The 26,070-nt window shown below is 38.5% G+C and overlaps 1 protein-coding gene across 23 annotated transcripts in view; it reads left to right on the forward strand.

The window, feature by feature from the left end:
- CHRM3 (cholinergic receptor muscarinic 3) overlaps positions 1-26,070 on the forward strand; it is a 282,178-nt gene that overhangs the window by 163,884 nt on the left and 92,224 nt on the right. The window contains exon 1 of one of the 23 annotated variants that reach the window (XM_083831958.1): positions 12,528-12,844. The exons of 21 other annotated variants lie outside the window; for them this stretch is intronic. The gene's annotated coding sequence lies outside the window, so the exon portion shown is untranslated. One more of the 23 variants, XM_083831956.1, reaches the window with a different exon arrangement.

The raw sequence follows: 26,070 nt of genomic DNA on the forward strand, positions 1-26,070 counted from the left end.
ATCTGGAAGTAGGACAGTGAGGGGCAGAATCTGCTGATACTGCAGGTAAATGAAGAACTATGAAGTGCCTAAAACCAGCTTGCATTGTCAAGGGGCTATTGGTGCCCTTGATACTTAGTCATGTTTTTAGCCTTGTTTCCTTGTAGATTTCATTGAATCTGCTTGCACTCTTTGTGTGAATCTCCTTGCAGGAGTGAAAGCCACCCAAGAGACCAATGTGAGAGCCTCAGTGGTAGCACTGAGAACAGTGACCTCCTTGGAGCTGATGTCCTCTTAGTATGCAGTAACTGTTATTTTTAGTAATTACAGTCAGCATTGTTCCTGCTTAGGTGATGATATGCTTAGGTCTCATCTTTGTTTAGAGATAAATTGGTTCTATTTTGCCAAGCATCTTGGTTAATAGCATTGACATTTAAGGTAAAGAGAACTAGGGCACTGATTAAAAATGTGTATGTATATGCATAGTTCATCTCAAAGATCAATTTAAAATTTGTGAGTTACTCATTTTCCCTTCTTAGCTATCAATTAGCAAGGTGAAAAGATCATGGTGGCATCATGAAAAGGCCTGTAAAACAGCTGTTGCTCTGTTTTCAAAATAGGATATGGAATATTTATCTACCAGACTGTGATAAATTGGTAGCTGTATCTGCATTGTAATCATTCAAGACAATGTGCCTCATATAAACACCTCACAGCTGGCTTAGATTTACTGAATATGGGACAATCGGAGAGTTCAAGTTATCAGCCTACGTATCTGCTCAATACCTCAGACAAGCTATACAGCTAGTATGTTAACTACCGCTGAATTTTGTTACTGCAGCTGTCATTAGCCTCCAATATCATCAGCATAGTCTCTTTGCCAATGTAACTATCACAGCTTCTAGAGTGTTAGCTGAACAGGGAATACCAAATGGACTGCTAGCACCATTCTTGCATTGATTTCATGGGGCCTGTGCACTCACCATTTCAACAATGAGTTTTCGGCCAAATGGAATCAGACAGCTGTTGCTCAGTTTAAGCATTGGAACAGAAAACAATATTAAAATACTTTTTGCATATCTTGGTTAATCTCAGTACTCTATAGATACACTTAAAGGTAGGTGTGAGATAAGCATACCTTAAGAGTATTCAGTGTGATAATACACTGGGTTCCTTTTAATTTAGAGTAACATGCTCTACAAGCAATACTGACATTGGCCATATTGGATTTTAAATTACGCCAATTACTCTGCAGTGCCTTAATCCATGAAAATATTTGCAGACTTCTCTTAGGCTTTCTTTGTCTCTAAAAAGTCCAGTCCAGGGAATATACAGCAAGGCCTGATGTTTATCTTTCGTATAATACATCTAAAATGTCAAAGCCATTTTGAGCACAGCCAGAATACATTTTTAATTAGAGTCTGCAACCTCAAACTATAAAATTTGAACCACGTTGTCATCTCTGAGACATCTCAGAGAATATGTCTGAGCTATTCCACTGGGAAGCTTACACCCAGGCCAAGTAGAAGATGGCTCTCCTGGAGTTTTCAGGCTTCAGAGGCTTGATTTTGCCAGTTAATAAACCAAGCAGCAATGACAGAAACAGTGTGCCTGCTAACACAGTTCAGTATTACACTGTGCCAGCAATTGCTCTGTGTTGTTATGCACCTCCAGAGGCATTCATTTTCCTGCTTTTTCCTCTGTATGAGCATGCTGGATGCTTTACTCTCTGTCTGCTCTGGGCTGCGGTTTGGTACACAGTTTACACAGTTGATGTGTACAAGCTATAGCCTTGCATCTTCACTAATCCTGCTCAGTTCCCTTTAAAAGAAGCTGTCTTTAAGTGATACATATGCAGCATTTTTCATACAGTCAAAAAAACGAATAATTTCTATGTGAGCTCCCCTCATAATCATATGCTGTGCTATTATGAACCAGAATTTAATAATAAACTGGGTGCTGAACTCAGCTTCAACATAAGGCGGAATTTGTGTATGGCCCCTTTCAAATTAGAAGAGCATCTATGTTTGATTTTGTTGGCCTTTCAAGTTTTGTTTAGTTTTTGGTTTTGTTTAGTTTTTGGAGGTTTTAGGTTATTTTTTAAATGTTCTTGAAGAGACTTAACTCTTCAAGATCCATGTTTAGCATTCGTGTCATCAAGATGGCCTATTTGTCCACTGCTTCTGTTGATACAACAGCTGTTGATACCAAATAACCTTTCACTTTACAAATCCAGTTTCTGAGGAACATATTTACCCCTTTCACTCTCATTAAATGGGAGTAAAACACTTGTATATTTCTCCCTGGATGCAAGTAAGTGGAAACTGCGGTCTTAAAACAAAATTGATACATAAAACAATCATCTCTCTACTGATCTTTCCTGCTCTCCCATCTCAAATTACAAATTAAAAATTCAATAACCAAGATGTATTTATATGACATTACAACATTTTTAAACTTAAGAAAACAAAAGCTAAACCACTGTTTTGCTGGACTTTGATGAATGATAAACTTGGCCTAAACGTTGCCTTTAGGGTGTTTCTGTTGTGTTTTTTTTGGGTGGTTGTCTGGTTTTGTTTGTTAGGACTTATTAAGTACTGATATTATATAAACACATCTGCGTTACAGCATTATTTCATTTGTAACTGGAGATCAGCTTGAAGCAGGAGGTAGAAAATACCTCTGGGATGAGAACTGCTACCGGGAAGACTCAGGTGTCTGTAGCGGGTGTCAGCAGGACACTGGGCATGAGCATGAAGTTCAAATCATGCTCCTGCAGGGCAGGGCTGGTACATCATGATGATGCTGAATCCCCACTTCTGCAAGAATCTGGCATGTTTCAGTCCCTTAAATATTGCTCAGAATACCCTGCTGCAGATTAAAAACAGAAATACATAAAGGAAAATAGACTTTACAAACTTGTGTGGTCTGCCTGCAGAGCTCACAATCAGAAAGTGTTTCAAGGTACAAAGCAAAGTTGTATTTTTCCTGGATCTTGTATATTGCAGACAATATGTTGAGACCACTTCATAATACATTCTGTGTCATTTACAGTAGGTTCTAATAATAAACCTTCTTTTTTTTTTAAATCAGTGCAGCGTTTAAAATTGGTGTAACCACCTACATCTCTTACTTTTGTTTTTGTTCATTAATTTTATATTACTATCACCTATCTTATTTTTTAAATAGAAATAAAACAGAGGGACAAAAAAATAACATTATAATCAACAACCACAAATTTCCTATTTCTATGCTCATACCTAGTACAGCAAATTCATTTCTCTTTCTGTCTGGAGAATTTAGGATATGATTAAAGTGAGTATATGCAATAAAAATACTAGTCTATGGTAGATTTCTCAAGTAATACTTATGGTTATAAGAAGAGCTTACTGCACTGACACTGAGCAGGTATTGCTTTATATGGACAAAGAGAAAGACAAAACTTAACTCATTGCATTGTATGCTGTCCACAATAAGAAAGGTTTAAGAGTTCCTAATCTCAGGATTTATCAAATTATATTTAATGTATTCCAGATGCTACAATTAGTCTTCCCAAAGACCTTGAAGGAGTTCCATATTTTCAAAATCCATATATTGGTTTGCCTTCAGTTTCTGCTGAACCACTTTGGGTCCTTGTATATACTTTCTGTTTTGTATCTTTTAAGGTAACTTATTCATGGATTATTCAGAGTTAATTCCACCTTTTCATCAGTCACTAGGAGAAAAGCTGTGTAATTATCAGGACCAAATTATTATCAGACCAACTATTTTATAATCAGTTGGTAGTTTTAAAGGGCATAACATACAAATAACGTTACATTTTGTACTACTGCACTAAATAAAATTAATATATGCATATAAAATATTTCCTCCCTCGAAGTGATTACAATTTTGTTACTTTTGACTTCTAATTTTGACTTTATTCATAATCTTTAGGCAAGAGCATGAGCCCTAGGCATATCAACTTAACAATTTCTCCTTTGGAGGACACTGGCTATTGCAAAACTCTATTTTTGGGTGCTGTGTGTTCTCCTGAGAGCCCGAACTCTGAACCTAGCTCCTTCTACAGTGTTTAGAAATAAGTTATCATACCACACAGGAGGCAGCTTAAAGCAGCCCCCAATCTATGGCATGCCTTCCTTTCCTGTAGCATCAAACATCGTCATGCGCTCATGGATTTTTCTGCTGTAGTCAGTCATTTTGCCAGCCTGTGGCACGTGTCATTGTTGGAGGAATAAAAGTATTTTTTTGCTTGGTGGCTAAAGCATTCACCAAGGTTTGAGGAAAATCAATTGCTCCTGCTCCAAGAGTGTCCCATCAGTGCAGGGGTGAAACTCTGGGGCTGGGGGTGCCCCAGCAGTGCTGCCAGCAGTGTCCTCCTTTTCCTAAAACACGACATGCAGCAGTGCCTGCAGAACTAGAGCCTTCAGAGATCAGGGCTCCCCTCCCCTCTGAATGCCAGGTGATTCCCACATTTACATGATTTGAATCATCTCTGTGTTAACCTGCAGCCATTTTGGTGGCACATCTGAAATCATGATTCCAGGGCAGGGTGTCAGAGAAAACCAAAGAGTAGGATCTGTGATACTGCCTCTGTTAACTGGTTTGGTGTTGTTTCCTTGTTGTTTTATTTGATGTTTTTTCTGCTTTAAGGCATAATTTTGAACTAAGTAGCACATAATCAAACAAACCTAACTGAATTATTTCTAAAGGTAGAGGTAGATTTCCCTTACCCAGGACATACCACAGAGCACAGATGTATGCTGGTGTGGCACCATTTCTTTTCTACCCTGCAGAAAGAATGAGGAATCTCTGTTCCTGTTAAATCTCATGCGCTGGGGTTGAGTGAACGAATGCAGCTCTGGACTGAACACAGACCTGGGCTTTCATAGAGGGCTGTTAGCATTATTGCTGCATAAATTCCAGAGGCAAACATCAGTTTACACTTGAATGTAGAGTAAAAGTGATGGTACCTACATTGCATGTGACTATGTCACTTGATTCAAAGTATTTATATGTTTCTGGGAAAGTGTTTTATTCTTCAGTCTCTTGGGTTTGGTTTGGAGCCTGACTTGTATATACAAAATCTGTGGGAAAATTTAAATCATCTTCATTTTCTATTTAAAAGAAGACTTAGAGCCAAAGCAGTATTTCATCATCACTTTTTTTTTCTTCCTTTTTTTTTTTTGGTTGATGAATATCTGCAGAACTTATAACACTGCATATTATAAGATTTCTAATTCTAAATAGTAAAGATTAAAAAAAAAGATTCTGCCCTGACTGACTATTGGCCAGGTTTCCCAGCAGAGACCCTGGGATTATTTTTCTTTTTCATTTTGTGTCTCTGCCAAGGAAGTGATGCAGATTATCTTTTTGCCACTGAGAACTCAACGTTGCATGTGGTTGCTTTATTGTCAGAGGAAGTGTGCGTGCACGTGTGTATGGTTCTTTGGTACAAGTCCTGCCATGTTGTGTCATTGGCCAGCAAAGCTTTTTGAGCTGAACATCGGTTTAGTCTTCAATGCATAATTAAAGCAATACTACCTATGTTGGATGCATGTGACCGAGTACTGAGCTAGGTGCTTATCCTAGTTGGTTTTCCAGTTGTATTGAGATTGGTGGAAAGAAGTTCAATCTTTCATGACCTCCCAGCTGTTCCAGAAAGAGCCTACTTAATGAAACACTTTATCATGGTATTTGTTGTGTTCTGAATTTATTCCTTATACTTAGTAGGGAGATTGGTTCTTAAAAAAAGAGTAAATGTTATCTATTCTTCCATCACCACTGTTTAGCACTGCTATGAGTAGTAATAAAGATCAACCACAGAACTGTTTGTGTATATCCATCAGTGCCAGAATAGCCTTCATTTTACTGTACCTTAGCACTTGTCATAAGGATTCAACTTGTCTCAGTGTAGGTAAAATGGCTGATGATTTAGATGTATCATAGTGTATGATATTTATCTGCTAAATTTTATTTCTCAGGAGAAATGACAGAATATTTATTCTGTACTTGTTCCTGTTATATTTCCACAAGAGTTGGTACTCAAATCCTGTGATTCTAAATCAAAAAGCTTTATTCTATTTTTGTGAAATACTGGTCATTATAACAACTTTCCCTTTCCCTTTCCCTTTCCCTTTCCCTTTCCCTTTCCCTTTCCCTTTCCCTTTCCCTTTCCCTTTCCCTTTCCCTTCCTTTTTTTTTTTTTTTTTTTTTTTAAATCCTGTGGCTACTTTTTTCCTGATTCTAAGGTAATGCATTTAATATAATGTGAAAAATAACCACCACCTCACCATTGCTGATTCCTGGGGCAGGCTATGAAAGTAATACCAGCTATCTTTTTTTCCAAGTGCAATATTAATTTTATTATTAATATTCACTGATAATTTTAATATTATAATGCAAACTTTTGCCCAAGAAAATAGCCATTGCAAAATGTTTTAGGTCAAAAAGGGAAGCTGTTCAAAAGGTCAAAACAGGCATGTCCCTATCCAGGAGCAGAAACCTCATGGCTTTTCAGGAAGGTGCAGGAGACAGAACTGATTGCTTTATCTGATAATATACATACTTCTGGCAAAACGAAATTTGAAGTTTTGATGAATCCCTCTGCCCTTTATCCAGGTAAAGGTTTTGCTTGCTCTCCAGGAGGCACAAATGGGCATGGCTGGAATAGTTTGCGGGTGGTCATGATTTCAGTCTTCTGAGAAATCTAAATGTGCAAATCTCCAATACTGATTGGAGATTTCTGTGTTTTCCTCTGATCCAAAGGCATTGGTGGAAGTGTTTCTTCGCATCTTTTTTTATGGACTGTATTTTCATTAAATTCACTAATTCAGTACTGAATATTCAGTAAATTTAAGAAGGGGGGGGGGAGGGGGAGGATGGCAAATGGAGTAGTTTTCTTTTCACACTGAGAACTGTAGTGTCCATTTGGGAGATTTCTCACATGAGGGAGAGTTTGGGAACTTATGCCAATCCTATAATAATTTGAATTACATTTGCACAAAATTAGACATTTACAGATTTTTTCAAAGCAGAACTCTGGAAGTTTTAAATTTCAGAGTACTCATCTCATTTAGTATGGCACAGAAAAAAATAGTGTTACATTTCTTAGGCTAAGTAGAAATAATAGGTGTAACGCTTTAAGTTCATGGCTTGTTCCTCCATTGTGCTTCTGGTCCTGTAATATTTGCCATTTCTCTAGCACGTAGCTGTCTGTACATGGTCCCTAGATTAGATCTGAAGTAAGCTGATCTTTATCAAGCCACCAGGTAATTCCTACCACTTCATCTGACAATTTTAATACTTAGCCGTGGCAGCTGACCTCTGTGATTCGGGGATTGCTGTATCACCTGCATACCGAAAAATGTCTTTCAGAATTCCTTCAGCATGCGCCTGTTAAGAGGAAGAGAGGGAAACACTTGCTGTCTGTATATTAAAAATGTAGTAAATGTTATGTGCAATTACGGGATGAACAGCCATGTGGGCCTGCTGTGACATCATGTTGGTTTTGTGTAGAAAAATTGGCATTGCACTGTACATCTTAGATCCAGAAGGAAGCCTGTGACAGGTTCTTCCTGAAATCTGTTTTATTGCAGTAAATGTAATATTTTAGTGGGACAAAATTATGAATTCCCTGTATGAAGGTTTTTTGTCTGTCCAAAATGTTCAGCAGCAGCAGTGCTCAGTGTATTCTCAGTGCTTTTATTTCAGCTCAAAGACCAGCAGTTTCTCTTTGTGTGCTGAAACAAGGCAGTATGGTTTTTTTTATCGTATTTAGTATTGCATGAGGAGTAGATAATCCCTTATTCAAGGAGATAAGCCTTAAAGGGATTTCAGCTGATTGTCTTTTAAAAAATAAGTAAATAAATAAATAAATGAAAATAAAATGAAAATAAAAATAAATCTTTTCTCCACCTACTTTCTTTTTTGTTGTTGTTTTGTAGGAGGGGGACATTCTTTGATTTGTATAGTTTATTGTATCTGTACAACAGGAGGGTATATTTTCTCCATCATGGTAGATATTCTGGATGGCTGATCTTGCAGTTTGGTGTAAAATACAGCAAGAAAAATTACAAATTCTGTTCAAGGCAAAGTCAAACCATTTATTTGTCATAGTTTTCTTCAAAACTACAATGGTTTTGGATTTTCTTTGTTTGACAAAAGCTAGTTGCAAAATTCTAGAATTCTCCTTATTGCTGAGATTTTAAAATGTTGAACACCTTGAGTTTTTGCTGCTCTTCAGAGTACCAGAGGGTCAGATTAATTTAAAAATACATGGGGTGAACTGTTTAAATGAAATTACAGAAATGTTACTATAGATTAAAGCCTCGGTAATGCACAAAACATTGTGATGTTGTCCAAGTGAAAATGAATGAGCCTGTCTTCTGATGCTGGTGTGTAAACCTTTAAAATATTCATTAATATATTTCAAATGCATGCATGTATATTCACACATATAAACACAATATTTGATTAAATTCACAGTGGTATAACATAGTTTACATCTATATATATTCTATGTATTTGTTCAAGAAATGTGCATATGTCCTTTGGAGCTGTTTTTCTAAATAATAGGATATTATTATAAAATATAACTTTATGTGATTTCTAATATTTTAGCTATTTTGTAAACCTAAATTCAAATCTTTACATAACTGAATTCGTACAAGTAACCAAGCAGAGTAAAACTGTCATGGTTCACCTAAGAGAGGAAAAATGTGCTTGAAATTAAAAAAAAATATACTATTACCATTTTGCTGAGTACATAATACACCCGCTTTCCATAGAGCACAGTGGTGTATCAAGCAGGAGAAAGTGGCCATTAATAGAGCAGCAAACTGTTGTTTGGTGCTGTGAATGACAATTACTTTACATGAAAAGCACAAGATAAAACTTCAAACGTGTCTGAAAAGGAAGCCCATGGCATAGTTTTGGTACAGGTCATTCCACCAATCTCAGCTGCACTCTAGTTTGCAGCATCACATGCAAACAGGCTTATCTAGATGCGTATTACAATGAATTTTCATGGATATTTCAGCAGTAGGAACAAACATCTAACTGTATTTTGTTTCACATCCATTCTTAAGATAACAACATTGACTAGCTACCGGTGTTTAATTCAGAGCTTTTTGCTAAATGCTGTACAGTAATGTAGTAAGTACAGTATTAATGTCTGCAAGAAGAGGTCCACCTGAACCAACGCTTTCAGCAAAGCCAAGTACAATTCAAGTACAGCAATAAAGCTTCTTCAGTGGCATTTGATATGACTATGAACCATTCTCATCCTGTGAAAAAATAGCATCCTCTGTAAGAAGCATCATTTCGTAAGCAAAACCAGATTGTAAAAAAATACTCTGACACATATGTATAGGCATTGCACCATTCAGGAAATTTACAAAGGCAATCCTTTCTGGTCAAAGACCGAGGCAGCCAGGTAATCAGATGGCTTTACGTTAGAGACCTGCTTATCACATGCCTTGCAAAATATTTAAGTCAAGAATAGGTTTCAAAACCTGGCATATAATTTGCATAAATGATTGTTCTTGTGATGTTCCCCCATCAGGAAAAAAGGCATTAGATTCTACAGGACTGAGAACACTTCCTTTACCAGCTTGTAGTTTCCCATCAGCTCTGTAATCTGGGAAATGCAGAACATATTGTGAGTACTTCGGAGTGTTCAGAATAGCCCTCGTATTTCATTCTCCATTTCTTAAGTCATTAAAGCTTTTAGCTCTTGGACTTTTCTCAGTAGCCTTCTCAAAGTGTAGGTTGGAGAGTGAGAAGTTTTCTTTTACCTGAGAGCCGTTTGCTGTGCAGTTGAGCAAGGAGAAGTGTAGCTGGTGCTGAAATTGCCAGCTCATTACCCCCGAACATGTCAGTGATCATCTTAAGTGCCTGACGGTCTTGATAACAACTGATGACAGGCTTTGGGTCTGTTCTAAAAGTTTTATTTTAGCATAAATATTCATAGGTACTTGCTTTTTGAAAATACATCTTCACTTTTTCATGTTATGAAGATATGCTATGATAAGCTGTTGTAAAGATTTTCAGACACCAAATTTTCCTTTCATTTACCTGTGTTACTGCATAGACAGAAATCTCTGGTGAATGCAGAGTAAGACAGGCCTTAACAGTAGAAGCATTACAAGGAAGGGTGCAAAGTGCCATTTGTGCCAACATGATTTTGTTAGATGAGTAAAACTGAGGAGAGAGAAAGCCAAATTCACAGTGAGCCAGAAGCACTAATACTTAAGGGAATTGTTCTATGCACTGCATGTCAAAAGAATAAATGATTTTGCATATGAAGAGCACTGCACAATTGTAGTTTTTAGAACTCCCACTTACCTGAGTTTTCCATTCATCCAACAGAAAGACATAATGTTTCAAGTACTGGTATCAGAGAGAAGATGAATAAAGATAGTTCTGCAAGGTATTTCATTTGAGGAAGTTAAAAAGGAAGCAATAATGCTCATTTGTTTGTTTTCCTCATTAGATGTATGCCAATGAAACTGCATTACTGGAATAATCTGTTTTAAAAAAAACAACGTAAGTGCAATTCCTTTACCACCCTATGCACTAAGGGATTGATCTGTTTCTGTCCTCCACAAATTGAGCGAGATACCTGCTGTCAGGATTAAATCAGCTGAATGGTAGGCGAGTCCAACCACTCTGGTACCAAAACAGCACCCACCCTCCACCTGGATGCATATGCTCATGCAATAAGCTGGTCAGGAAATGCAAATTTTAATCAATCCTCCCTCCCTTCCCCCTGAATGATTTATGGTGTGCGTTCTTTAATATTAAAAAGTGGTGAAGCACAACTCAGAGGCTCTTTATCATATTGCTTCTGATTTATAATATTACCATCCAAAATTACGGCCTTAGGATTTCTTGCAAAGATCTGATCCTTTTCAGCAAAAGAATTTGTAGTTGTGCCAATAGCCTGCCCACCCTGTTCACCAGAACCTCTAGATGTTTCCATGTCTGAGCCAAGATTTCAAAGGAAGATGAAAAAGGGAAGGAATAGAATTGCTATCTCTGTAGAATATGTCTAAAAAGCGTCTTCCAGATCATATAATGTTATTAAAATACATAGAAAATAAAATTTCCTATTGCTCCTGAGTTCTTGGGCTGTGGACATGGTGCAGTACCACAGCATTGAGGTACCGCAGCTCCACTCATTTGTTCTTATACTCGCAGGGAGGCCTGGGGTCATGCAGTTTTACAGAAGCCACTTTTACTAGATATCCCCCTGACTTGCACTAGAAAACAATTCTTCTTCAATGGTACTGAATTTGGCTCTGAGCGTGTACTCAGTCTGCACTGTTTTTCTCATCCCTCTCTGAAGTTTCTCTCACTGATTACTTCTCACAGCTTAATATTCCTGCTAATTAGGTGACAATTTAATAATTGATTTCTAGGTGTTTGCTAATTAAATAAAGTTAATCATGAATGCGCACTTGTAATTTTATCTGATTTGAAAGAGTGTTATCGGAGCCAATGAAAACAGAGCAGGAAGGAATGATTCAATATACGTGCATAATTTTCTTGAAAACCATGTATAAAAGCTTTTCAGATTTCTTGACATGCGGTAGATTTATCTACTTGTGCTAAAAATGCAGCCAGGAACTGAACAGAGAGAAGCTCCTATTTAATCTAATGAAAATCCTACCTGCATCGCTAAAAGCTAAGGACTGGGGATCCTCAGACCTGAATTGCCTTCCAGGCTTTTTTCTGAGTGGCCTTGGCCAAATTTCCAGGAGCATCAAGCACTTTCAAGCTCTGACATAAGTGCAACAACACATCATCAGTAGGGTAAAACTACCTGGTCTCACAGCAGCCTAATCCCAGCACACGTTCCCCATTAGTGGGTGAAGAATCCAACGCTTGGTGAATTCTGCCCTACAGTGGAAGTAAGAGAAGACACTGAAGGATCAAAAAGCAATGTCACTATAACCCCTTGGCATAAGTCAGATCTGGGCTGTGCAAAATCTGTCAGCATCTGCCTTCATGCTTAAATTTCTGTATATGTATTTATTCTTCATTCTCGGTTTATCTTGTAGGTGTAAACCATTGGAGAGTTTTAGTCAAATGTCATCTGCTGAAAAGTCAGTGAACAGAACCAAGATGGATGTCTTTGTTGTCCAAGTGCCATTGAATTTGAACTCTGTTTATGTGGGATCTAGACTGTCATATTTGCACCTAATTCTTATGTGTGTTATTCCTGGTGCAATTACAGGTGAGGTTTGATTAACAACTTTCTTCATGGCTTTTAATCTCTCCCAGACTTTTGAATTCAGTTGAGAACAGGCATTAAATAGGTTTGGAAGTGGAAAATAAAAATCATCTTAGTGTAAAGAAATGTGGGCATTGCAGTTCCACTGTGGACATGGCTGTGAACAGCAGTGATGAAGTGGAGAACTGTGAAGGGAAGGAGGGGTGAGCTGGTGAAAGTGCAGCACCACAGCTGGGGAGGTCACCTTGTTATCTCACGACCTGCAGAAAATGGAAAGCCACGGCTTTAAGGGAAATAAACGGGTAAGGAAGTTCACTTTTACTTCTCCCTTCAAAAACAGTCTGGCAGCCAGCCAGACACGAGTGTAGCCTGGGAAGACGCTTGCATGCAACTAAGCAGCTGCAGATTAGTTTCTCATGTGTAAAGAGGGCGTGAAGTACATTTAGCACCTTTGCTACACTCCCACCACCTTTGCTGTATGTTCTGCTTTCCTCACCCCTGACCGCATAGTGCCTAAGTGCCTTTCTTACCAGCCAGGAGAAGTCGTGAGGTGTTGGTAAGAGGTGTTTCATTTGGAGCTGGAGTGTGCTAAAGTGCTTCAGAGAGCTCGGCTTTAGCGACGGCAGTGTAAGTGCTTTGCTGAGAAGTATCGTACAAGTTCATAGGCCTGTTTGTTTTCTAGAGTGTTTTTTTGTTGGTTGTTGTTGTTCATTATAGCTCTTAGTAACCTATCACTAGGTTTGCTCATCTGTTTGCCCTACTTGCATGCTCTGGTCCCAGCCCTGCCCTGACACTGTGCGGGACCGCAGCCAGGAGCTCTTGCAGGACTGAAGTCAGGGTCAGCGATCACCTCAGGCTTGCACCAGCTTTTGTGTGGTGGAGGTGCTTTGACTTCATGGGTGAGTAACAACATGATAGTAATGGTATATAGGCTGTACGTATAGAGCAGGTCAAAGGAGCAGGAGGGCAACTAGTGAGCGTAATCCCACGAAATGGCCATGGGTGGCTGCAGCCCTGCCCATAGCTAAACTATTGTAAAGTGCCTGAGCTGCTTCTCCAGCAGGTTTGTTCAGATGTCTACCTCCAGTAAATTTTCACAAAATACATATAAACAATGGCTCAAAGAGCAGAGAGGACAGAGAGGTGAAGGATAGAAAGAGGTTTTCCAAATTAATCGGTGCTACATTTCTGTGATGAGTTGCTCTGTGCCATATTGGTGATGCAAAACAGCCATAAAGCTGGTTTAACAACATGGTTTTGCTGGATTTACTGCTTCACTATAAGCAGTACAAAACAACTGGAGCTTACTGATTAGTCAGTCTTGTTTATTTAATTGTGCTTTGCTTACTTGAGCTTTACTGTCTACAGCAACATTATTAATGATTAAAACTTGAGAAACATTCATCTTTGTTCATAGAAGAAGCCAAAATAATTTGGGAAAAAGATGTTTTCCTTTGATCTTCATCAACGTTTTCAATTAAACTGCATTTGAATTTTAAATCTCCTGGGAGTCATTCCTCATTATCTTTTCTCAGGATTGTGTGTCTGTGTCATCTCCCCAGAGCTGATCTCCCCAGGGCTAAGAGTCACTTTACATATTCTTTAAATATGAGACAATAAAGAACAAATGCATTCAACAAATAGAAAGGAAGAACATGCAGTAAAAGTAAAGTAATGGCAATGTGTAGTTATAATTACTGCATTATCCTCCTTTATATCTCTGCTTTGCCTCAGCTATCCTCTAGCATACTTTTTCATGCATACATTGTACTTAACTGTAACTTAAATACATATTGGACCAGTTCTTCAGCAAACAGACTCTGCTGATGACGGAGAAATTGGAGGTTAATAGTGTGTGTCTGTTGTGAGACCTGACAAATACTTTGGACTTTTTCCCATTGAGCTCAAAGATGGTTTTAGCCATTTAAATTGTGGGAATGAAATTTTAGTGTGATAAAAATTATCCACTGGATTCCTTAGCAGCACCTTAGAAAGTGTAAACTTTCTTTTGGGCTGAAGAGTTTGGAGTTTGGCATTTTCTTTTTTTTTTCTTCCTGTTTTTTTTTGTTTGTTTGTTTGTTTTTGTTTTTTTTGCATTTATTGCTCCACTACTTCTTATAGGGACATGTGAGTGACAGGTAAATCTAGAATCTCTCTCTTTTTTATTGCATTTGATTAGAAGTTTGCTAAGGGAGTAGCTTTACAAGCTAGAAGTTGAAAAATGGGCTCTGCATTTTTGTGTTCAAATGGAAAGACTTTCTACCACCTGACAGCTTAAGGGTTTAATGTGTATCCATCTTGTCAACCAGCTCTAAAGGAAATACTTCTAAACACCTAAAACTGAAATGCAATGAAGTTTTATAAAATAGAATTTCTCTTAATAGGTCAAGTATTTTTCCCCTACAGGTGGCTTCACCATTCTGATGAAATTCAAGTAAGGGTCTATATTTTCCATTTCTCTCACACCTTCCAGCCACAGCCAGTCTCCCTTTATTGTAACAAAAGGGTCTACAGAGATTATCCTGCAGTGTTATGAATCATTTTCCCATCCACCAAAGAGAACTCAACATACATCTATCTGTCAAGGTCTGTCTGTAAAACATAGCTACTGGATAAGGGGCTCTTGTATGGTGGATGCTTCACTTTAACCTGTGCTCCACAATGCATAGAATGATCAATACACAGTGTTTGCAGGGGGAGCAAAGTAGAAGTCGCATAGATCAAAAAAGCCATATATTATCCATCAGAAATCACATCACACTGATTTGTTTCAAAACCACTAAATAAAGTTACGCACTGTTTATTTACCTGCGGGTTTTTCAAATGTGATTTTAAGTGAAATACGGCTTATTCACATTGAAAATATATTGAACTTAAGCAGAAATTTTGATTTCATGGCTTTTGATGTCTGTAGTTATCCACTTAGTTATTAAGAGCAAATTCTAATGGGAAATAAGCCCCTTATTACATTCTGACACTGAAAACAATAATTCTGTTCCTTCATTAAGCAGGTACCAATAAGTTCTATTTCCCATCTGAAATATTTTTCCTAAGTCATATTGTTGCAAACATCTGAAATAGATCCTGATTTATTTTAAACTTCTAGCAAATAAACACATCTGGAGAAACTTCATTTTGCCACTCTTTTTTAATCACGTTCTACTTAGAATGCTATTAAATTTAGTGTTAAAGAACATCATTATTATCCATTAGAGGAAAGGCACCATCTATGAATTTAGAATTCATGCAAATTTTAGAATGTGTGTGTTTATATAGCTACTTGCAATTCCATGTCATCGTCTGCAAAGGCAGCAGTAGTCATTTTGTAGTAGAGTGTATCAGTATGTTCTTATGGGCACAAAAGCATTTCCATGTAGTACAAAAGTTCAGCTCAGTTTAGCTTGCTTTATAAGCAACAGGATTCCCATTTGCTTAAAGAAAAGTAAGGATGCTTTATAGCTATCCAGAATGGGTTTTGCCATTTATTTCTTTGAAGCCAGAGTGTCACCTTTCGTTTTGCTTTTCTATTATCCCCTTGGTGAACCTGCCTTGCCTTTGGATTCCCAGCATGAACCTTCTACCTTGTGTGCATCCCCAGGGACGGCTGGGCCGTGGCTCGGCTCCAGCAGTGCTACTCCTGCCCCCAGTTCTGCCCCCACAGGACATCATCTCGTGCCTTTCGGTGGCTGTCACTGGCATGCTTTGGGGAACGCTGTGTGCACACCAGCCAGCAAGCCTGGACACGGACATCTGGCAGGGAAAGACGGGTCTCGTGACTGCTTCCAAGGCTGGCTTGGTGGAACTGGCTTTTAAACAAACTGCTCTAGCCAGAGGACTGCTGACACAAACCCTTCCAGGTTTGCTTTAAGGCCAGGTTGAGTGTGCGGTGGAGTTTTCAAGCACATCTGTTCGGTAAGGTTGCAGTCTGTAGGTGCATAAAGCACCTGCTCATTAACAGGTCCTGCTTCGCTTTACTTCAAAGCAGCTGGCTTACTCGGCAGACCCGTGCTGGTGGGTGGCCACAGAGGCACCTGCCTCCTCCAGTGCTTTCACCTGGGCAGTCGAAACACGTTGCAATCTGGTGTGCACTCAGCAGCTCTTGGACACATGCTGAATTGGCACAAAGCTGCTCTGGTGTTTCCCTTCTCCATGTGAGGTAAAGCACCTGGTGCTGCACGGTCAAATCCAAGCTTCTTACTTGTGCAGGAAGCTGTTCTGATCTTCTGAGGCACTACACCGAGCACAGTGCTTCTTACTGAGCAGAGGTGCTAGGGGAGCAGCAGATTATTTCTTTTGTTTTTATTTTATTTATTTGCAATTCCCCAGGAGCCTGCTCTAAAACCTGTTGAAGGCCCTTGGAGGCTCCAGGGGCTTAGGCTGAAATAAAATAGGCAGTATCTTATTTTCAGTTATGGGGGAATGCGTGCCAAAATATACCTTTCAGAAGGATAACTTGGAGTTGAAAAGTTGCCTTATTTCTCGTTTGTGACCCTTTGAACTTTCTCTGTTACCATGAAGTGTGTACAATTCCTTAGGTAAATCTGAAGAGATTTTTTTTCTTTCATGTTTATTACACGGCTTATACTGTAAAATGTAAAGAGTCTTTGGTAGTTACTTCAGTCTGTGGCTCTGCATTGACAGGATCATAATCGTTTTATTTCTTAGATGGAGTTGCAGCAATAGCAGGTGGTACCAGACTTAAGGTCTCTAAAAGTACAGAAGCAGTATTAAATACACATGCAACTCCATGCATTACATAAATAGAGTTGAAACAACCTTATAAAATGAATATGTGCTATTTTCTGTGAAAACGTGCTTCCTTTAAAAAAAAAAAATCCTTGATATTAGTTTTATTGAAGAGCTTGAGTCCAAGAACAGTCTTTGAACACAGCTATAATTGCTTATGAATATTCTGATTATGAGGAAGGCAGTGGTAAATCATCTTGTCTTCACAGAGAAAGAGTACAGTTGTGTGATGAAGACCGTGGGTGGGTAATCAGGGCTGTAGCAGCTGAAATAGTCTGTTTTGCCATTGACTTTCTCTCTGACTTTCATCATTCTCTGTTACTTTTCTTGCTTCGTTTCTTCCAAATATGTTGATAATGGAAACAGTCAGCTTAGAGGTATACTTAATATTTGCAAAATGCAAAAATAAAATTATTAACTTGCTAATTATTACTTTTCATTTTCTTGTGATTTTCTAAAATGAAAAGGAAAAAAAAATCAATAGGTTCTTAGTGTAAAATTGTTAAAAATAAAGACATTTGAATGGTCTTATGCAGATGCTGACACAACAAAAAGTAATTGAGCTTTTTTTTTATTATTATTAAGTTCTGGAATCTTTCTTCTAATACCCCATTTTGATTACGATTAAACTAAGAGTCAGCTTAGTTCAATTATCCATTGCCTTCAACAGAGTGTTCAATAACATCTAATTTAGAACAGCAGAAATTTATTGGACTTACAGCAAATTATTCAAAAAGGATTAAATTCTCTGTAACCAAAGGAATTTTGTTTTCAGTCTTTGGCAATAGCCTCTTTTCTTCCCTCAATTAATATGATTAGATGTATATATATATATATATATATTTTTTTTTTCTTCAGTAGTATATTTTCAGCTGGATTTTGCAGTTCTTTTAATTATTTATAAAGTTTCAAATGGAAACGCAGAACCTAGGTAGTGTTGAGAAGATTAAAAAGCCATACATAATATCCACATTATACACATTACAACTACGTAGAAGTCTGGTGGAGCTTGAAATACAGGTGGGAAATACATCTTTTTTTCTTTTTTCCCCTTTTTACTATTTAATTTTTTACATAGGTGGCATGATAGTCACAAGTTCAGGAGAGGAATGACCAAACAGCACTAACTGCTGTTTGTACCACTTGGTTGGGAATATTCTGACCCAGAAGAAAGATAGGGGAAGGCAGCTGAGCCCTGCACTGCTAACACAGCTCTGTGGCGGTGACCCCAGTGCAGGACCTAAACTCCTGGCTCCAAGGAGGTAGAAGCTTTTGAAATTCCGGTTCTTTATTTCTTTCCATCTTCTTTTTATAAGTTATAATTCTCTTTATAATTGCTAGATTGATGCAATCAATATTTCCTTGATACATTTTCTAAGACAGTTTTTTAGGTAATGCCACACAGATTAATTCAGGAGCTTCCAGTCCTGAAGCTATTCTGTGTTAAAATATGGAGCATTTTTGGTATTCGTAAGAGTACAAGGTGGAATTTGCACCAGGTACTTTTCTTTGGTTTACATAGCCTGTGAGAGAAACATGCCTTATGTTTTGTTTTCTAATGAAATTATCGTTTATGATTAGCTAATGGGTCCTTTGTGTAGGTTAGCTCCTCTTAAATGTTTCTTGCCTGAATTTCACTATTAGTGCCTTAAGTGAATTGTTTGTCCACTGATGTGTGACTTTATCTCGTGTTTTATCAAACACCCTGCAAAAACCTGATGAGGTTAATTGCAGGTGAAGCAGTGCAAATACCCTCTGAAGATGCTGGCTGAATTTTTAAAAGCAATGCTTAAATGACAGTTTAGTCCTTAAGAGCAGAATACTTACGACAAGATCCACAATACACTTCCTACACTGAAGTAATTTTAAAACATCCTCCTAAATACATGTGACATTTTGAGAAAGGAGTGTGTCTTCAGATCGAGTGTTATAGATAATAGCAGTTATGGTAAACCATGCAATGTCATTTACAGCTCCTAAAGTAAAATACTCCAGATACCTTAGCCTGAGAGAGGAAGGAGAAAAATCATTAATCATATAGGAGCTCCATTAAGATACAGATGTAAATTACATTACAAGAGTGAAATAGATGTCAATTAACCATATTCACTGTATTTTTATGATGGATTGTTACTGACTGAATTGCACTGGAGCAGTAATAAAACATGAAAATGATGAGATAGGTTCCAAGCCCCTTTATTATTATTTATTATTTATTTATTTAATTATTATTATTTATTTATTATTATTTATTATGATGTGCTTCTTTGGTAAAAGCCACATGGTTCAGCTGACATCTGCTTGGTACCATGGACTGCTGCTTTCCTTGTACCCCAAGTTGTTCGTTGTTAATTAATGAAATAATGAAACTATTGCTATATTTATGTCAGTGATTTGAGATGAACATGTTTAATGATTTGAAATGAGCATAATGAAGGAGCTTCAGATTTTCTTTCAAAATTTAATACACAACTTTTATGTGCAATATCACAAAGGGCTAGTATTTAATACATCTTTAGTTATTGTTATCGTAAGTGAGAATTGTTAACATCAAATGGTCCCAAGAAAGACTTCTCCTGCGCCTTATTCCCGCTTCAGCTCCTGCTTTTTTCCTCACAAGCACATAAGTTTAGGTCACAAGTAGACACTGACTCTTAGTAAGGTTATGCTACCGGTGCATCTGTACGGCAGTCAAGTATAAGCAGACATGTTAGTCAACTTCTGTATGATATATACATACAGAATGCATGTATACACTTCTTTCAATATTTTACTAAGATAAAAAATGCTGTTTCTATTACAGCTTTGGATCTGGAAATGATGATTGTAGGAAAATTTTCTTTTGTTTCACTGGTGTACACTTCGAGAGATTTCATTCTGCTGAGACTACTAAAGTACGACAAAATCACTGGTTTCCACATTTAAAAATTTGTATTAAAAAATGCCTTGAATTTTCTCCTGCGGGACAATTTGAATGACTCTGACTGTTTTTAAGAACATTTCTTGGAAATAAGTTCCACATAAACTTATTTCGAGTGATTGAATTAACAACAAAAACAAATTTAGATTTCAGTAGAAAAATAGAAACCATGGAAACAACAAACAATCATGGTACTGTCACCCTAATCGTTCCAGACAAAAAAAAAAAAAAGTGCTTTAAGGAGAACTTTTGAATTTCATGCTAACATAATGCATATTTAATTTCTCTCATTTGATGTGAAGAAAATCAGAGGAATTGATGCAATCTGTAAATCCAAAATTGAAACCAAATGTGTATAATGAATACAGACAAATTATCAGTTGGAGTAAATGTGTATCTCTCTAAAAAGGATATGAATAAACCCAGCACACAACCTTTTATACATAGCCAATATTATGTTGAAACTATCCCCTGCAGTCTATTACACAGCTAAATACATGACCAATTTGTCATTTCTCATATGTCAGGACTTAATGGGTATTAGCTCTATCAAATCAAACACAAAACTGTAGATATCTCCTAGCTTTTCTGGAGTCCAGTGCAGAGGAATTGCTTGTCAGACTATCCAGTGGACACCCTGATGATGTTCAGCATGTGTGAAAATGAGGGAAAGTGAAGTGAGCAGTGGAGAAATGGCAGGGACAGCAACAGATCTCCGGTTTCAATATGGATAAGGGGGGGAGCTGTTCAAGCAAACCTTCATAACCACACAGTGTTTTCCTGATGCTGGGCTAACCTGCTAAGGAAATAGAAGTAAACACATATATAGTCAAATGAAATTGCAGCTGTTCAGGAGCCTTCCTAACTAGCCTGAATTTGTGCTTCCAAATCCTAGCTTTCACAAAGACAGAAGTAATGTAGGCAGGAAATTAAATGCATTTTAAGCACCTCTTGTTCTCTCTGATGTGTTCTCCGTATCTCTGTAACAGATGAAGACCATTACTAGCTGAAGCCTATACCTGTGACCCAGTTTTGCCACTTGCAGCAGAGAGCAGAGTGCTTCTTGAACCACCGACTTGATGTAAAGTTCAGCAGCAAAGTAGCCACAGGGTGTGTGTTGAGTCCCTGCTGAAGCCTGGCTGGGGGGGTGCTCCTTCTAAGAGGCTGCCGGTTAGGCAGAAAATGAGTATCTTCTAGCCAGAAGATAAGTGCATGCTGCAAATAGCACGCTTTTTCCACCATATAAAAAATATAGGGGATTATTGCAGGAGGAAGGGGATTGGGTATTTTAAGTGATGTAACACAGGAGCAGAATATAGGACATACGGGAATGGGAGACTGTTATGGTAGAAGGAATTGGAGAGAGAAGAAGGAGGTAGAAAAGAGACAATCTTATGTTGATAATGCCTCTCTCTGATAGCTGTCTTGGGAAAGCTTGTCCTATGTCCTCAGTCCTGAAGAGGATATTTGTTTAGTGGCAGTTCCTCTAGTCCTTCACTGTTGATATAGTGAAGTTAAGCCTCTCTGAAGTATTGATTTTGAAGGTAAACATTACAGAAATATAATACCTGTAAGTGGTGACGTTGAGAACTATTCATCTGCAGCCAGCCTGAGGCATTGCTTAAGCCTACACAAACTTGTGCACTGCAAGCACATTGGGATGTGCATGTGTTCAGGACACCCTGGTAGTGTTCTCTGCATGCTCCCTTTTTGGGAGGTTTCCAAGAAAACAGGAACAGTGTCTCTCTGTTCAGGATTTAGGAACTTACTTTTTGGATTTCTGGAGGCTGAAATTGTGCCTAATACCCCATGCGCGCAAGCAGCCAGTATGGGTTTATGAAAAGCAGGTCCTGCCTGACTAACCTGATCTCCTTCTGTGACAAGGTGACCTGCTTAGTAGATTAGGGAAAGGCTGTGGATGTTGTTTAACCTGGATTTTAGTAAAGCGTTTGACATCATTTCCCACAGTATTCTCCTGGACAAACTGGCTGTTCATGACTTGGACGGATTTACAGTTGACTGTGTGAAGAACTGGCTGGATGGCCAGGCTCAAAGAGTCCCAGTAAATGGAGTTCAATCCAATTGGCAGCTGTCATCAGTGGTGTTCCTCAGGGCTCAGTGCTGGGGCCAGTTTTGTTTAACATTTTTATGATCTGGATGAGGGGATCGAGTGCACCCTCAGTAAATTTGCAGATGATACCAAGCTGGGCAGGACTGTTGATCCACTGTAGGGTAGGAAGGCTCTGCAGAGGGATCTGGAGAGGCCAAATCCATGGGCTGAGGCCAATCACGTGGCATTCAGCAAGGCTCAGTGCCAGGTCCTGCGCCTGGGTCATAACAACCCCATGCAGTGGTACCGGCCTGGGGAAGAGTAAATGGGAAGTTGCCCTTCAGAAAAGGGCCTGGGGGTGATGGTCAACAGCTGGCTGAACCTGAGCCGGCAGTGTGCCCAGGTGGCCAAGAAGGCCAATGGTATCCTGGCTTGTATCAGGAATAGCGTGGCCAGCAGGACTGGGGAAGTGATTGTCCCCCTGTACTTGGCACTGGTGAGGCCGCACCTCGAGTACTGTGTTCAGTTTTGGGCCCCTCGCTACGAGAAGGGTGCTGACTTGCTTGAGTGTGTGCAGAGAAGAGCAACAGAGCTGGTAAAGGGACCAGAAAACAAGCGTTAAGAGGAGTGACTGAGAGAACAGATTTTATTTAGTCCGGAAAAGAGAAGGCTGAGGGGAGGCCTCATGGTGCTCTATAACTGCCTGAAAGGAGGTTGCAGTGAGGAGGGGGTCAGTCTCTTTTCTCAGTTGACAAGTGATAGGACACAAAGAAAGGGTCTCAGTTTGCACCAGAGACTTAGGTTGGACATCAGGAAGCATTTCTTCATGGAGAGAGTGGTCAAGCATTGGAATGGGCTGCCCAGGAAAGTAGTGGAGGTTTTTGAGAGATGTATGGACATTACTCTAAGGGACATGGTTTAGTGACAGGATTCATGTAAGTCATGTTGAGTGATCTTGAAGGTTGTTTCCAACCTAGATGATTCTGTGATTCCCAGAAAGATGTCTCTGGAGCAGTCCTTAGAAATTACCCTGGCTTTCTTCACCTCTCTCTGGAGAGTTTTGTGATAGTGTTACTCAGAGAGGAGAGCCTTTAACCATGTGTTTTCTCTTCATGTTCTTTGTACGGAGTGATCCTGTTTTCACTACAGGCATTTTCATTCTGAAATACTATGATCAGTAAGTTGATCCCACTCTGAAAAGTATTATTACTTATTCACTGATTACGAATTATTCATAATTCATTACTTATTACTTAGCCTTCAAAAGCAAGCAGGTCACATGGCAATAGGACATTATGCATGTGACTTATTTACAAAAGCTGTTAAGTAAAAAACATACAAGTTCCCCCCAATTTTGTTAGCTCCAAGAAAAGATTTCCCCTGTTTTCAGGCTCCCTGTTTTATACCTCATCAAGATGACAGCTTTTGCTCTCATTCCCCTGAAAGCCTTGAAATATTTACTCTGCTTCTGGCTCCTCCAATTTTTGGTTTCCCCAAGCTCCAAAAGATTCAATATTCACTCATCTCTCTGTCCTTTGCCTTAGTGGTTATGTCATGGGCTAGAGTAGTTCCTGTGTGGCTGTCGGACTGGTATTTATTATTTGCTTGGGTGCTCCTAAGTAACTTCCTTTCTTTACTTTCTGCGTCTCAAAACCTATAAGATTTAATTCCATAGCAATTTTCTGTGATTGTAAACAAAGGTCAGCACCATAGAAAAAATTAAGAAAATACATAGTGTGTATTCGTAACCATGCAGTGTTTCCTTGTTCAGCTAGGCATTGTAGTCTGCCTGTGGAGAGATTAAATTTGAATTTGTCCACAAAGGTATTGTTAACAAAGTAATAAATAAATAAATAAACAAGCACTCCAGCAATCTAGATAAGAGGAATGTCTTCTACCAAAACGGTCAGGTGAACGGCAGCAAGAGAAGACTTCTCAGCTCCAGCAGTGGTTTGCTGAGATTGTTAAATAGCTGTGTGCCAGTCATACTGGAAAAATCTGCTTTAAAGAAGATTTTAAAAGATCAATAAATGAGGTAACTGAAATGGAATGTCAGGGAAAAGCTGAGAAGCAAGGAGATTGCTGCAAGTAGCTGGGGTGCTCTTTGTCAGTTTCAAAGAGGAAAAAAAATCAAACCTTTCTCAGCTCTGAGAGAAGTTAAACTGATGTATGTCTATATCATTTTGTTTGTTTGTACATTCCTCATTTAACATACAGAGATCATTAAATTTCACCAAGTTATTCTTGCATTGATCTAAAACACTTTAAATTAAGGATCAAGTGCCTATCTGAATGATGCATAAGACATCAAGTGATAAAGCATCTGTTGCTTCTTTCAGTGGTTTTCCTAGTGTATGACTGTACTTCGTGACAATGTGTGCCTTTTTGCTTGTTTCCAGATACATTTCAGCTTCAGGCCACTAACTCTTGTGCTCTTATTTGACAGAAGTAGCACATAAGCACTAAATAAATCATGGGGCAGTTTTCTTTTAAACAAAGTAGATGAAATACAGTTTGGGAAAAAAGAAAAAAAAAAACAGCAAAAAAAAAAACATCTTTCTATTCTGCAGCTACCCTTAATCGTCAATTTCTCTTACAACAACTTTTCTACCAGAATTGGATGCATTTGTTTATTGTAAGTTTTCCCAATTTTAATTGCATGGATAAAATTGCTTCCTCGCTATACATGTGTATACATATCCCTTGCTCATATGATTCATTAGTCTTATAACACCTTTATGGAAGAATTGCTCTGGGAGCATCTGTTAGTCCACTTGAACCACACATCTTCATGTTCACTGCTTTCCAGGGTAAGTACCAGCCCAATAAATAAAGACCACCTTAAAAATAATTTGTCATGCACATCCTAAAACTAGAGCACTCCGGACTGAACACTCCCCCTGAGGAGTCCCACAGATGTCTGTTAGATTTTCTGTGGGGTCAGAGATTTCCCTTTCTGCGGCTGAGTACTCTAGGAAATTGTGTCCATGTGCCCATTTCTGTTACTTTGCATGCAATCTGTCATATACTCCTTTTACTTCTCTACTGTAAAACTCATCTGGTGACACTCTAAGGAAAAAAAAAAAAAGCACCACTACTGCCAACATTTTTGTTAATTTTGCATTGTCAGTTGTCAATGATTGCTAAGAAAATGTTACGTGCAGCCTGATTTTCACTGCCTCCTAGCTTTGTGCTTAAGGCAAAGAACATATGTCAGTAAATTTTTGAACAGCAAAGCTGTATTGTGACTGACAATTAACCTAATTCTTTGAGATACAGTGGGATCAGTAAAGTAATGTCTATTCAAGAGAGAAGTTCACTTTATTTTGATTGCAGAGCTGATTTGGTTAAATCAAAGAGTGATGGCTGCTATCATTTTTAAGGCATGTGTCATATATATTTTACTTTTGAGTTCCATGGTCCAAAATTGCAGATAACTGATTTTCTGTGGTATTGTCATATCTGAAGATAATGATGTAGAAGCACGAACACAAGGACAAATCAGTGGGTCATCCACCTCAGATGCATCCAGCAGAATCTGTTCCCAAATGCCTCTTCACTTGCAGAGGAAGCTCCCAGAGCAACTCTGTGGGCAAATATTGGATCCAGAGGCTCCAGCCAGCTATTTTAGCTGTCTAGCTGTAGTCTTCCACTATTTCTGCAGTTTTGGCAGGCTTGTCCCTGCCCTCTGCTTAGTCTGCTCTCAATATCTACCACCACCCTTCTTCTAAACTTTACTTCACATCTCTCCCAAGTATTCCTATCCTGGTCATCTCCCCCACATTTTTTTTTCTCTCTGTCTTGTCTCTTCCATTTGAGCTGTCCCTTTCTTATTCCCCGTTCTCCCTCCTTGCCCCTTCTCAGCCTCTTGTTCTCTCTTTCCACTGCAAAAATTAACATTTGTTGTTATCACATTGTTCACACACTTTTTTTTTTTTTTTTTGTACCACTTTCCTCTCTAGTGCCTGTATTGTTTATAAACTCTTCAGGATAGCTATAGTCTTGTACTGTATATCTCTGCATACTGCATAATCCCACAAGGCTCACCTTTTTTGTGGTTTTAGGCACTACTGTAGTAAACATGATTAATAATACTAACACCTATCATAATGTGCTGAGTTTATAACTATACTATAA

This window comes from Anser anser, assembly GCF_964211835.1.
Source record: "Anser anser genome assembly, chromosome: 3".
Taxonomy (NCBI): Eukaryota; Metazoa; Chordata; class Aves; order Anseriformes; family Anatidae; genus Anser; species Anser anser.